General features: G+C 34.3%; 1 long non-coding RNA gene and 1 other non-coding gene across 3 annotated transcripts; both read right to left on the reverse strand.

The window, feature by feature from the left end:
- Positions 1 to 5124: 5124 nt before the first annotated feature.
- TRNAP-AGG (transfer RNA proline (anticodon AGG)) lies at positions 5125 to 5196 on the reverse strand. Its single transcript has one exon. It is a non-coding gene; the product is annotated as a tRNA-Pro (tRNA).
- A 1301-nt stretch (positions 5197 to 6497) lies between these two features.
- LOC134199159 (uncharacterized) lies at positions 6498 to 10154 on the reverse strand. 2 transcript variants are annotated; one of them, XR_009973521.1, is made up of 2 exons: positions 8234 to 8451; positions 6498 to 7661 (listed from the first exon to the last, which is right to left on the reverse strand). It is a non-coding gene; the product is annotated as an uncharacterized LOC134199159 (long non-coding RNA). The 2 variants fall into 2 exon arrangements; XR_009973522.1 differs by lacking the exon at positions 8234 to 8451 and adding an exon at positions 9943 to 10154 and having other exon boundaries at positions 7544 to 7661.
- Between the last annotated feature and the right edge of the window lie 1435 nt (positions 10155 to 11589).

Here is an 11589-nt window from a genome sequence, read left to right on the forward strand (position 1 = left end):
TAGATTTCATCACAAAGGGATGAAAACTTTATAGTAACGTATAGAGGTCAAACCGCAAGGTCAACGTTTTATAAATCTTATATCTTTAAACGAGCAATTCTTCTATATAAATATATATATATAATCTGAATCTCGGAAACAGTTCCAACGATTTTCATAAAATTTAGTATACAGTGGGAATTCGGGGGCGATAAATCGACCTGGTTATGATTTATTTTCAGAAAATGTTGTTTTATTCGTGTTTTCAATAATAAACTCTATCGATAATTTTGATTTTTTCTTTATATAACCAGTTCATATTTTTTTATTATTCTGTCGGTAAGATCGAAAAATATTATTAATATTTCATCATTTTATCAATATGTAATTCGTATTTAAATATAATTTCTAACAAACACAATTTATCAAAGCTTGGTCATTATCTGGTTATTTTTTATTCTCTATCGCAGTTAATAGTTTTCTGAAGAAAATACTGAGATATCCGAAATGAATTTGTCGGGAGTTTTTTTTGCTTGATGACCAAACCAGCTTAGGGTCCACGTGGTGTCGGACATAGACGCGTAACAACGTGAATACCACGGCCTAACACGACAAACGAAACTTGTGTAATAAAAATACTTGATATCAATTTTTGATATATATTTAGTACTAGATGACCCGGCAACTTCGTAGTGTCTCAATCGATAAATAAAATACGTAAATTTTTGTATAAAATAAACTTAAAACAAACAAAAGGAATCCGTCCGACGTGGGACACATAAAAGGAAAAACAAAATTGTTATTTTTATTTAATTCCGAGCATTTTCATATTTATCTATCTACCTTTTAAACCTTCTCTGGACTTCCACAAATAATTCAAGACCAAAATTAGCCAAATCGGTCCAGCCGTTCTCGAGTTTTAGCGAGACTAACGAACAGCAATTCATTTTTATATATATAGATAAAGACACCTAAAACCAGAAAATAATGCCAATGTTTTTGTTTGTTCGTACAAAATAAGCCGTCTCCCTATTAATAATGGCGTTGAATTGTTATCCTTGAATAGCAAAATATTTTGTATCATATTGCTTGTGAAAAACTGCGAGGCGCTTTTTTACTCTTAGTAAAAACGTGTCACGAATATTATAAATAACATATGGATAAATCTCGTAAAATGTCTTGAAAATTTCCTAAATATTTTCACTGAAAACAATATATTCTCTAAGTGCCTATTTTAAGCCAATATAGAAACAACGCTCTTTTAATCATAGGTATACCAAGCAGTACCAAACTATTATAATTGGCAACACAACCACAATTATACAACATTATAATAAAAAAAATAAACCGACTTCAACAAAATAAAATGAGAATAACATCAATGCAGTAGAAGACAATAAAATACTAGCTGACCCGGCAAACGTTGTTTTGCCATATAAATTATTTCTAGGAAAGATAAATAACCTAGATACCGACTGCAGCGCCATCTGCCGGGCTGATTTGTGAATCTAAGCCATCCAGGGCGCCACCCAAAATGCATACAAAAAAATCATTCAAATCGGTCTAGCCCTTTAGGAGGAGTTCAGTGACAAACACACAGAAGAAATATATATATAAAGATTAAGAATAGTTCAAATACTACTGGTCAAATCTTAATTGAATGGCACCACTAGAAGTCTCAGTTTTCAAATAAAAAAAAACTGTTATCAAAATCGGTTCATCTAGAAAAATAAATCTGTGTGAACACACTTAAACACAGATAATTTCTCCATTCTCTCGGATCGTTTGGAACCTCTGGGTCTGCGGAGGGACTTCGGTTCCCTCTGTATTTTGTACCGTATGTTCCATGGGGAGTGCTCTGAGGAATTGTTCGAGATGATACCAGCATCTCGTTTTTACCATCGCACCGCCCGCCACTGGAGTAGAGTTCATCCATACTACCTGGAGCCACTGCGGTCATCCACAGTGCGTTTCCAGAGATCTTTTTTGCCACGTACCATCCGGCTATGGAATGAGCTCCCCTCCACGGTGTTTCCCGAGCGCTATGACATGTCCTTCTTCAAACGAGGCTTGTGGAGAGTATTAAGCAGTAGGCAGCGGCTTGGCTCTGCCCCTGGCATTGCTGAAGTCCATGGGCGACGGTAACCACTCACCATCAGGTGGGCCGTATGCCCGTCTGCCTACAAAGGCAAAAAAAAAAAGATAAAGCAATATATGTAAATTGTCTTGAGAAATTTTCTATTCTGTTCAGTTCTGTTCAAAAATGCAATATTCTACCCACCCGTCTTTGGTTCATAAAATCACGTGGATCTACTAAAAGGCAAGCCCTTCCGAACTTCAATCGCAGTTTATATTTAGATGATGTCCTTTTGTTTATTTTTACGGTGTCCTTCACGTGTAGGGTGTGCTTGACCTTGCGGTTATAAATACTAACGCCCACATCATCTCTGTTTCAGTTCATGTTTATTTAATAAAGTTTTGGACCACATTTGATAATATTACTTATTTTACTTGCTACGCAAAATATTTAATTAACTGGTGGTAGGACGACTTGTGAGTCAGCACGGGTAGGTATTATCGTCCTGCCTATTTCTGACGTGAGCAGTAACGCGTTTCGCTTTGTAAGGTGGGGCAGCCGTAAGTATGCTGAGACCTTAGAACTCACATCTCAAGGTGGGTGGTAGCATTTATGCTGTAGATGTCTATGGGCTGCGGTAACCACTTAACACCAGGTGGGCTGTGAGCGGTCGTCCACACATCTAAGCAATAAAAAAAATTTAGCTTCAAATCTTTCAATCTGTCATTCTCGTTATTAAAAGAAATGTTTTGAAAATGATCAGTCTAAAGGTCTATGGTCTAAATAGGCAGTCGCGTGACATTTAAATTATCTCTTTAAACATTGCAAAAACGCTTACATCAATGTTTCTCTTAACGACTTTAACGTTCTAAAAGGTTCTTTTAAGCTAAAGGTCACAGAAAATATGTGCATAAATTAATTCCTCAAGTTTATCATGAGAGCTTATTAATAGCAAACAATATTGATTAAACTAAGGTTTAATTTGACACTGCTGTGTGTTTAGTGTGAGTTTTTTAACGTTCTCGATAGCGTAAAAGTTAACTCAAATTTGTATGCAGTTGGAACAGCGCCCCTAGGGGCAAAAGTACGCAAAAGTTACCACTCCATACAAATTTGAGTTAACTTTTACGGTATCGATAACGTTAAAAAACTCGCACTGACAACACTAGCGCTTATGAACAACTGTGACCATTCACCATCTTCAGGGTGTTCCGGGTCATCGCCGGGTGCTTATCTGCTCACAATAAAAATAACATTAATACACATTTTACCATAATACATGTAAACCATGTTTATATGATTTATGACATGTCTTAAAAGCGGTATAAAGAAATATGTTATAAAGGTGACATAAATGGTAATTTGAATATTGAAATATTAGAAGAAGGAAAATTAGAAATATTAAAACATTGTTTGAATATTGAAATATAAAAAACATAAAAACTTGTGAAGCAATAGCTTTAAATGTTGTTTCTCTTTATAGAGCAACTCAGTTTACTTTGTGCTATTTATTTTATTTATTTTTATTTATTTAAATAGTACTGCTATATCACAAACATTTGACACTGAAAATAACTTAAACTATGTAATTTATGGCTTGATGCATGTGACAATAATGGCGTACATAATTTTACGAGGATAAACTTTATTTTGATGTGAATAAAATAATACATTATATAGTACATATAGATGAATAAATGAACTGCCAGGTTAACATGTTTACGAAGAGCTTTTTCCATTATTCTAATGAGCGTTTCAGCTGACTTGCCTGTCTACATATTGCTTTAACCTCGTCTTAACCTATTCTGTCTCTTTGTGATTTCTCTCAGTGTATTTAATATATAATATAATGAACGTCTTCAGCTTTTTGTCTCAGTATTTCGTGTTCTTGTTATGCGTGGATCGCGTTTGCTAAATTATTTCTAACATTGTAAATGTCATATGAGGGGACACGGGGATTATTTTGTACAGTTTTAAGTTGAATATGGGACGTCAACGACGCTGCGGCTATGTATCTAAAACGTACCTAAAACACTCCGGAAATAAAAATCTTAATACGCATGTAAGATTAAAAATCAAATCCAATATGAAGTCTTCGTGGCCTAGAAGATAAGACGCCCGGTGAATACCTACGTGTTGGGCGAAGCGACTGTGCCAGTGTTCGAATCCTGCGGGCAGGTATACATTTTCTAATTTTAATTTATACGTATTTATACGTACTTAACATTTAGACGACGAAGGAACATATAACTATAATATCAATTACATCGTGTAATAAAAATCGAATTCGCACAAACTTTATTGGAATTTAATTTGCGTGATTACTTATGGTAAGGTATCTTAAGAGCCCGTACGGTAAGTAAGTACCACATTTCTACCATTGAAGCAGTAACTCGTTTCGGTGTGAAGTCTGGGGCAGTTGTTGTATTATAAAAAAGTACTCCTGCCTCAAGATGGGTGACAGCATTTACATTGTTGACGTTTATGACGACTGGAAAAAACTGAGACGCTAGAACTCATATCTTAAGGTGGGTGGCAGCATTTAAGCCATAGATGTCTGTGGGATTCGGCGACTACTTAACATTAGGTGGGCCATGAGTTCGTCCACTCATCTAAGCAAAAAAAGCAAAAAAATGCGTTCCAATAACCACTCAACACTAATTGGGCTATAGGCCTGTCCATATAAGCTATGAAAATGGTATTCCTGACTATTTTTCGAGGCTTTCTAGCGTTTGGTTTCCAATTGTGTGATTTGAGAATACATTGCTTACCACTCGACTACCAATCAAAGCCAAAATAGCTCTTTGAAGCTTGTGGCAGTCAGGTAGAAAAAAAACTAGTGAGTTGGAACCATTTCGGGTTTTTACCGTAGTTTTTAGTATAGTAGCAGTAGGCAGTACTGTTTTTTTGTCTGTTGTCAGTTATCAATTTTCATACGATGCATGTATGTATTTTGTAACAACAAAATCAAAATTATTAAATATCTTAAAACAATAAAAACCACAGTATAATCAAAATCATGGAATTCTCTAAAGTTACATTAATTACAACAGAACTTTTAAAAAATTGGGCTCGTCCGGGATTTGAACCCGGGACCTCTCGCACCCTAAGCGAAAATCATACCCCTAGACCAACGAGCCACTGACAAACGCTGACAAATTTAAACTACATTTTATTAAATAAATAATCAACAAATGTTCGCCCACGCAAAATTGTAGACGCGGAAAATATTTGAAGAAATGGAATGTTGTAGAACGTGATAATACTATTAATGGACAGAATAACTTAATAGTCTTTCGACATTCTTACTTTGGTTTTATCAAATTTGTGAACTTAACCAGAATGACTAAATTTGAGCTAATTAAATTTACCTGCCGTTGATAGAATTTAAATTTAATTAATAGTTGAATAATGGTTGGATATAAGATATTTATATGAATAAAATAATGTTTTTATTTTTCTTACAACTAGATAATTTCACAAATTATAATCACTAAGCCTATAATTTACCTAAGTTACAACATGATTTAGAAACGTTATTAGAATGATGAGTAAAATAAATTGGTATATAATGAAATATAAAGCAGCAGTAAGAATATTTAGAATCTTCTGTTTTAATGTTCCAAAGTGTATTTTTGCTTTTAATCTTCATATCTTGCCAACCTTTCCATAGGTACGTGGATTATTTGAATCAATATTTGGATAATAAAATAAGTTATATTTTACGCTGTATAACATTGACTAGATGATGACCGGTTTGATAACGCCATCTTGTTGTGTTTTTAAAGCGGTAAGTTGCTCTCAATTAAGAAAAATAGTATTATTGTTCGTCAATAGATGTCGGGAAGAGTGGATTATTGAAAACACGAATAAAAAAACATTTTCTGAAAATAAATCGTAGCTAGATCGATTTATCGCCCCCGAAATCCCCTATATACTAAATTTTATGAAAATCGTTGGAGCCGTTTGCGAGATTCAGATTTTAAAAGTATATATTAATATACAAGAATTGCTCGTTTACGATATATTATTAGAATTACTGTTGACTGCTGCCACGAAGCAGAAATTAGCTACGGTTAAATTGTGGATATATATACAAAATTATTTACGAAATATTTTATGACCGTGACTACAATCTTCAATTTAGTGTTTCTTCTCTCGTATATAATGTATTTAACAGATGTTGACATAATATAAACAAATACAAGTCACTTTCACATTTGACATCATCATTCTGAATCATGTTTTTCTTGCTCTTATTATCTACTTTTCAAATCCATTTTATGTAAATAGACGAGTCAATAGGCGTCTACTGTCTATTATCCGAATCGGTAGACATCACTAGGTAATTGAAGACGTCTGAGTCATAAGATCGAGCTTCAGTCCTCGAAGTTTCAGTAGCATTAGAATTCAACCCTAATCTAACAACAGGCTAGGTCTATTTTTGGGTGATCTATTCAGAACGGCCAACTGTACTGATGCCAACATACCCCTGTTTGTTCATAACATACCATACTAACAATGTATCCTGATTTATTTTGGTATCGAATCTCGAAGAATACATAATACTAGTGGCCCCGCAGTAGTCGAAATTCGACTATAATTAATTGGAATTGTAAGTTTGTACACTATTATGATTGTATTTTGTACTTCTGTAATCACAAATTTCGCCAAGACTACACTACACTATAAAAATATTAACAAAGACAAACAATATTTCATCTATTCTCAATTTGACAACAGACGTCAAGAACAAAAGTTTGACAATAAATAGTATGCATGCGTGTGTGCGTCAAATACGTGGTATGTAGTGTGTGTAATGTTTTCTTTATGGATTTAATGTATCTTTTATGCATTATTTTAAAAAAATATTAGCATTATGCACTTCTTCTCTATATTCTCTATAGGTGTAGAAAATTTCATACTCCTCCGACCGCGCCATTTTCGTAAAAAGGGATACAAAGTTTTTGCTTCACGTATTATAATATAGAGATTCGGAAACGAATTGAATCACATCATAAAAACAAAGACAAGGTCGGTCATGTTAGATTAAAGTCTATCAATGTTATAGAAAAACGAAAATAAACCCAACTGATAACCTTATCAGCACCATATAGGTGTGATACGTGAATTTTATCAAAAAAATATGTCAACACTAAATTCGTGCCTTGTCTGCGTAAGCATTTTCATGTTTCACTTAAACTCTGATATTGAATGTTGATTCTAAAGACCTTGTCTTCTGGCCGTTTTTTAAATAGGTCAAATTTTATTTTTTTTCATATTGCAAATTCAGAAGTACATTAAAAGCCTGGGACGCTTTCATTAATCTTCATTATTGATTCACTGGTAAGTATTAAAGAAAGAACCATAGGGTGGAACCGCTTCCTTATTCAGACAGACATTAGGCAAAGGGTATATGGGCAATATGGATGTTTAAGGCTTTAAATATTTGTATATATTCTAATATAATAATTAAAAGCGTTCCAATTTTCGTGAATTCTTTTCTAATTCTCGATCTATACTTCGTATTCTCTCTTACATCCTCAGTTATTTATCTAGGTATATTTTTCTGTTTCATTGCGGTCAGCGACCCCATAGAGTTTAACTGAGAAAAAAAAAAAAAACAGTATTAATATTATAATATCACAAAATGACATGTGTTAGAATAGAGATATTATTGCTAGAGTGTGGTCATACCACTAATCGTTCGTTTAAATGTGAATGCATTCCATCTATGTCTGCATCCAACTTTGTAAATATTATAAAAATTATAAATCTGTTTAATATGTCCAAATTTTTTTTTTTTATTCTTAGATGGATGGACGAGCTCACAGCGCACCTGGTGTTAAGTGGTTACTGGATCCCATAGACATCTACAACGTAAATGCGCCACCCACCTCGAGATATAAGTTCTAAGATCTCAGTATAGTTACAACGGCTACCCCACCCTTCGAACCGAAACGCATTACTGCTTCACGGCGGAAATAGGCGGGGTGGTTGGTACCTACCCGTGCGGACTCCCAAGAACTCCTACCACCAGTGAAAAATGCGATTATATTCATATTCACTATTTGATAATTAACTTAGTTTTGTATCAACAGTGTTGTTTTATTTAATAATTTATTTTTTTAACATTGTTTATTCATAACAGCACAAATAGGTTAAATTTATATTTACTTTGAAAATAGAAAATTCAGTATTTGAATGTCAAAGTATTCGCGCATCGTGCCGCGCACAATCGCGGCGAACGGTACAGCCTTCGTCGAACTAGTCCGACGGAGGGAACCGCTGGTGTCGTTTGGACATAGAAGAACCTTATCCGACTGTAGAGCAATTTCGCGCGAAAACTTTCTTACAAATGAAAAAAGAATAAAAAACCAAATGCGAATCGTTTCAGCCAGTTTCGAATAACTAAGTAAGTAAGTTTAAAATTAACTGTTTATGAAGTTATTTTTTTTATTGTGTTCTTTCCTCATTTATCTCTCACTAAATTAGAGATATATTTGTTCTGTGAACTTTAACTCCTTCAACTTTTGCTTGCGGAGAACCGTGGTAAGTTTTGTGGATTGTATTTAATTTAAAGTAATTCTGTATTTTTTAAATAAATTTTCCGGTTAACCGCGGCAATCCTGTTTACAGACACATATGAAATTGCACTAATTAAAATTTTCTGTTTATGTAGGAAATTTTATTTTTGATTTTATATTTTTTTTTGTTGTTAATTATGTTTATGGAATTACTGTCATTCGTAATTTAACTTTTATGTCTGTAAATTTGTTTAATGATAATAATTGTTCCCATTCTGTGTTACGTGATACGTTATTTCTAGAAACCAATTTTGAAATGATATGACGTCATGACTTTGTAGAAAGAAAATGGTTTTAAATCTTCTTCTGTAAGATGCCGTTCTACCCCACTTTAAAATGTCACGAAAACAATTTCATACAATAAAAACAGTTTTTTTCTCAAATTAATAATGTGATTTAAATAATAAAAAACAAAATATATGTTTCGCAAGATTTTTGCATCCCTTCGTGCGCCTTAAGAACGAAAATTGCAATTATAACAAAAAAACGACAAATTCTCAAGAATGTCAATGAAATCTGAAAAATAAGGCACTAGTTTATTATTATTGTTGCATTAGTGTATTTTTTATAAAATTGACGAAATAATTATTTGTTTAATATGACTGAGAAAATTATTTTCTATTTTTATGTAAAGCGGATTTGGTCTCATAAAAATCATAGCTTGGATACTGCTATCCACTTTGAGTCGTGAAGGTTGTCATTTTCGGTGCATTGAAACAGAGACTATCTTACTCTTCAAACTTGAAGTCATGACTATTTATCAGCCGCAATAGGCAATTAGACGTGCCGATTTGTGAATTCACGGCTCATACTGGTGAGCCTATCTGATTTTAGTACATACAATTGAGAAGCTGTGACTTCGATAGAGTCTACACGATAATGTCGCGTTCTTTCCATGCGGAATTTTCTTTTGCATTCCAAATAATATGATTAATAATAATATTATTTGCTTCTTACAAAATGGTATTTGGCCCACGTTGAAACTTCAACATAGCCACATGAATCCGAGTTAGGAATATTAATTAAGCTTTTGCAATACAAGTGTATTAAGTGAATTATTGTCAGACTTTTTTTTTATTGCCCTTGTAGGCAGACGAGCATACGGCCCACCTGATGGTGAGGGCTTACCGTCGCCCATGGACTTCAGCAATACCAGGGGCAGAGCCAAGCCGCTGCCTACCGCAAGACGGTTTTGTTCACGGCTGCAGTTTTTCTCTAACTTAACTTAATTTTTGATTTTTCTCATCTGGATCTTTTCAATCAAATGTGGTACGCCCCATTTAGTGAAGAGGTACTTACAATTTGTTAATGAAACGATATCCAAAAAGATGCACTCGTTCATCTCAGACTTTTAATTGTATTATTATTTCTTTCTTCGTAAACGTGGGTAGGCCTTCTACAAGATGGACCGACGACTTATTGAGGTTCGCGGGGATCCGCTCGATGCCAGTGGCGTAGGACCGATCTTTGTGGCGACGCTTGGGGGAGGCCTATGTCCAGCAGTGGACGTCTGTGGGCTGATAGAATAGAAAAAACGTTTTATTTTTATTGCTTAGATGAGTGGACGAACTCACAGCCCACGTGATGTGAAGTAGTTGCTGGAGCCCATAGACATCTATGACGTAAATGCGTCACCCACCTTGAGATATAAGTTCTAAGGTCTCAAATATAGTTACAACGGCTGCCCCATCCTTTAAGCCGAAACGCATTACTGCTTCACGGCAGAAATGGGCAGGGTGGTAGTACCTACCCGCGCGGACTCACAAGAGGTTCTACGACCAGTAATTACGCAAATTATAATTTTGCGGGCTTGATTTTTATTACACGACGTGATTCCTTCACCATGAAAGTCAATCGTGAACATTTGTTGAGTACGTATGTATTTCATTAGAAAAATTGGTACCCGCCTGAGATTTGAACACCGTTGCATCGCTAGATACGAATGCACCGGATATCTGTCCTTTAGGTCACGACGACTATTGTATTAGGTACTGAACCAGCTCACAATTAAAACTAATTTTACAGTTTAATCTCATTTTCTTGTTGTTATTATATTATTTCCGACATTTTGAATACCTACTTTACAGTGTTCGTGGTCACGGACGATAGTCAGTATTCGGTAAAAATAGTTTTATTTATGTCTACGACTCTGAAAAATCGAATAAAATGGGTACTACATTGAAAGACGAATTAATTAAGTATGCGATGTAAAAAAATTATAATTCGGCTGCTGGAACCCAGTAATGACAACATTAGCCAATATGAGCTTCCTACCAACTTGAGACATGAGGATTAACTTGAGTGGATTTCAGCTCAAGTGCGTAGTACATATCCTGTCTTTTAAGCAAACACTTCGTGGTAGAAATAGACTGATTCGTGGTACCTCCTCTGGGGGTCGGCATATTAAGAAAATGCCCTGCCACGGCTAGTCGAGTAGCCTCAAAATCAATTCCGAAAAGTTTTTAGTTACTAAGTCGTTTATTTATGGAAAAATTATTTAACATTAGTCGTAGTAGTATTTTTTTTTTTTTGTTTCCCTTGTAAGCAGACGAGCAAACAGCCCATCGGATGGTGAATGCGTACCGTTAATGGTACTAAACTTTTATACGAAAAGCATTTTTCGTCTTTAACCATATTTGAGAATTTATATTGTGGAATGAAACATATATTTAAGATATTCATACAAGAGTTAGAAGGTGCCAGATTTTAATTATAAAATCTAAAAATTAATCGTCTATGTAGGTTGATATACGGAATTAATATGAAATCAATTTTAATGACGTTTATTCCTTTGTAAATGTGACTTAAATGAATCAAATTTGATATAATTAAAGGAACGAGAACAGTAATCAAGGTAGACCGATAATTAACTGTCCTAATGTCGAAACTTTCGAGTTTAAAGGATAGTTTAACGGGCCATTATATTGCAGTTAGGAAACAACAATT

Source organism: Bombyx mori, chromosome 7 (assembly GCF_030269925.1).
Source record: "Bombyx mori chromosome 7, ASM3026992v2".
NCBI lineage: Eukaryota > Metazoa > Arthropoda > Insecta > Lepidoptera > Bombycidae > Bombyx > Bombyx mori.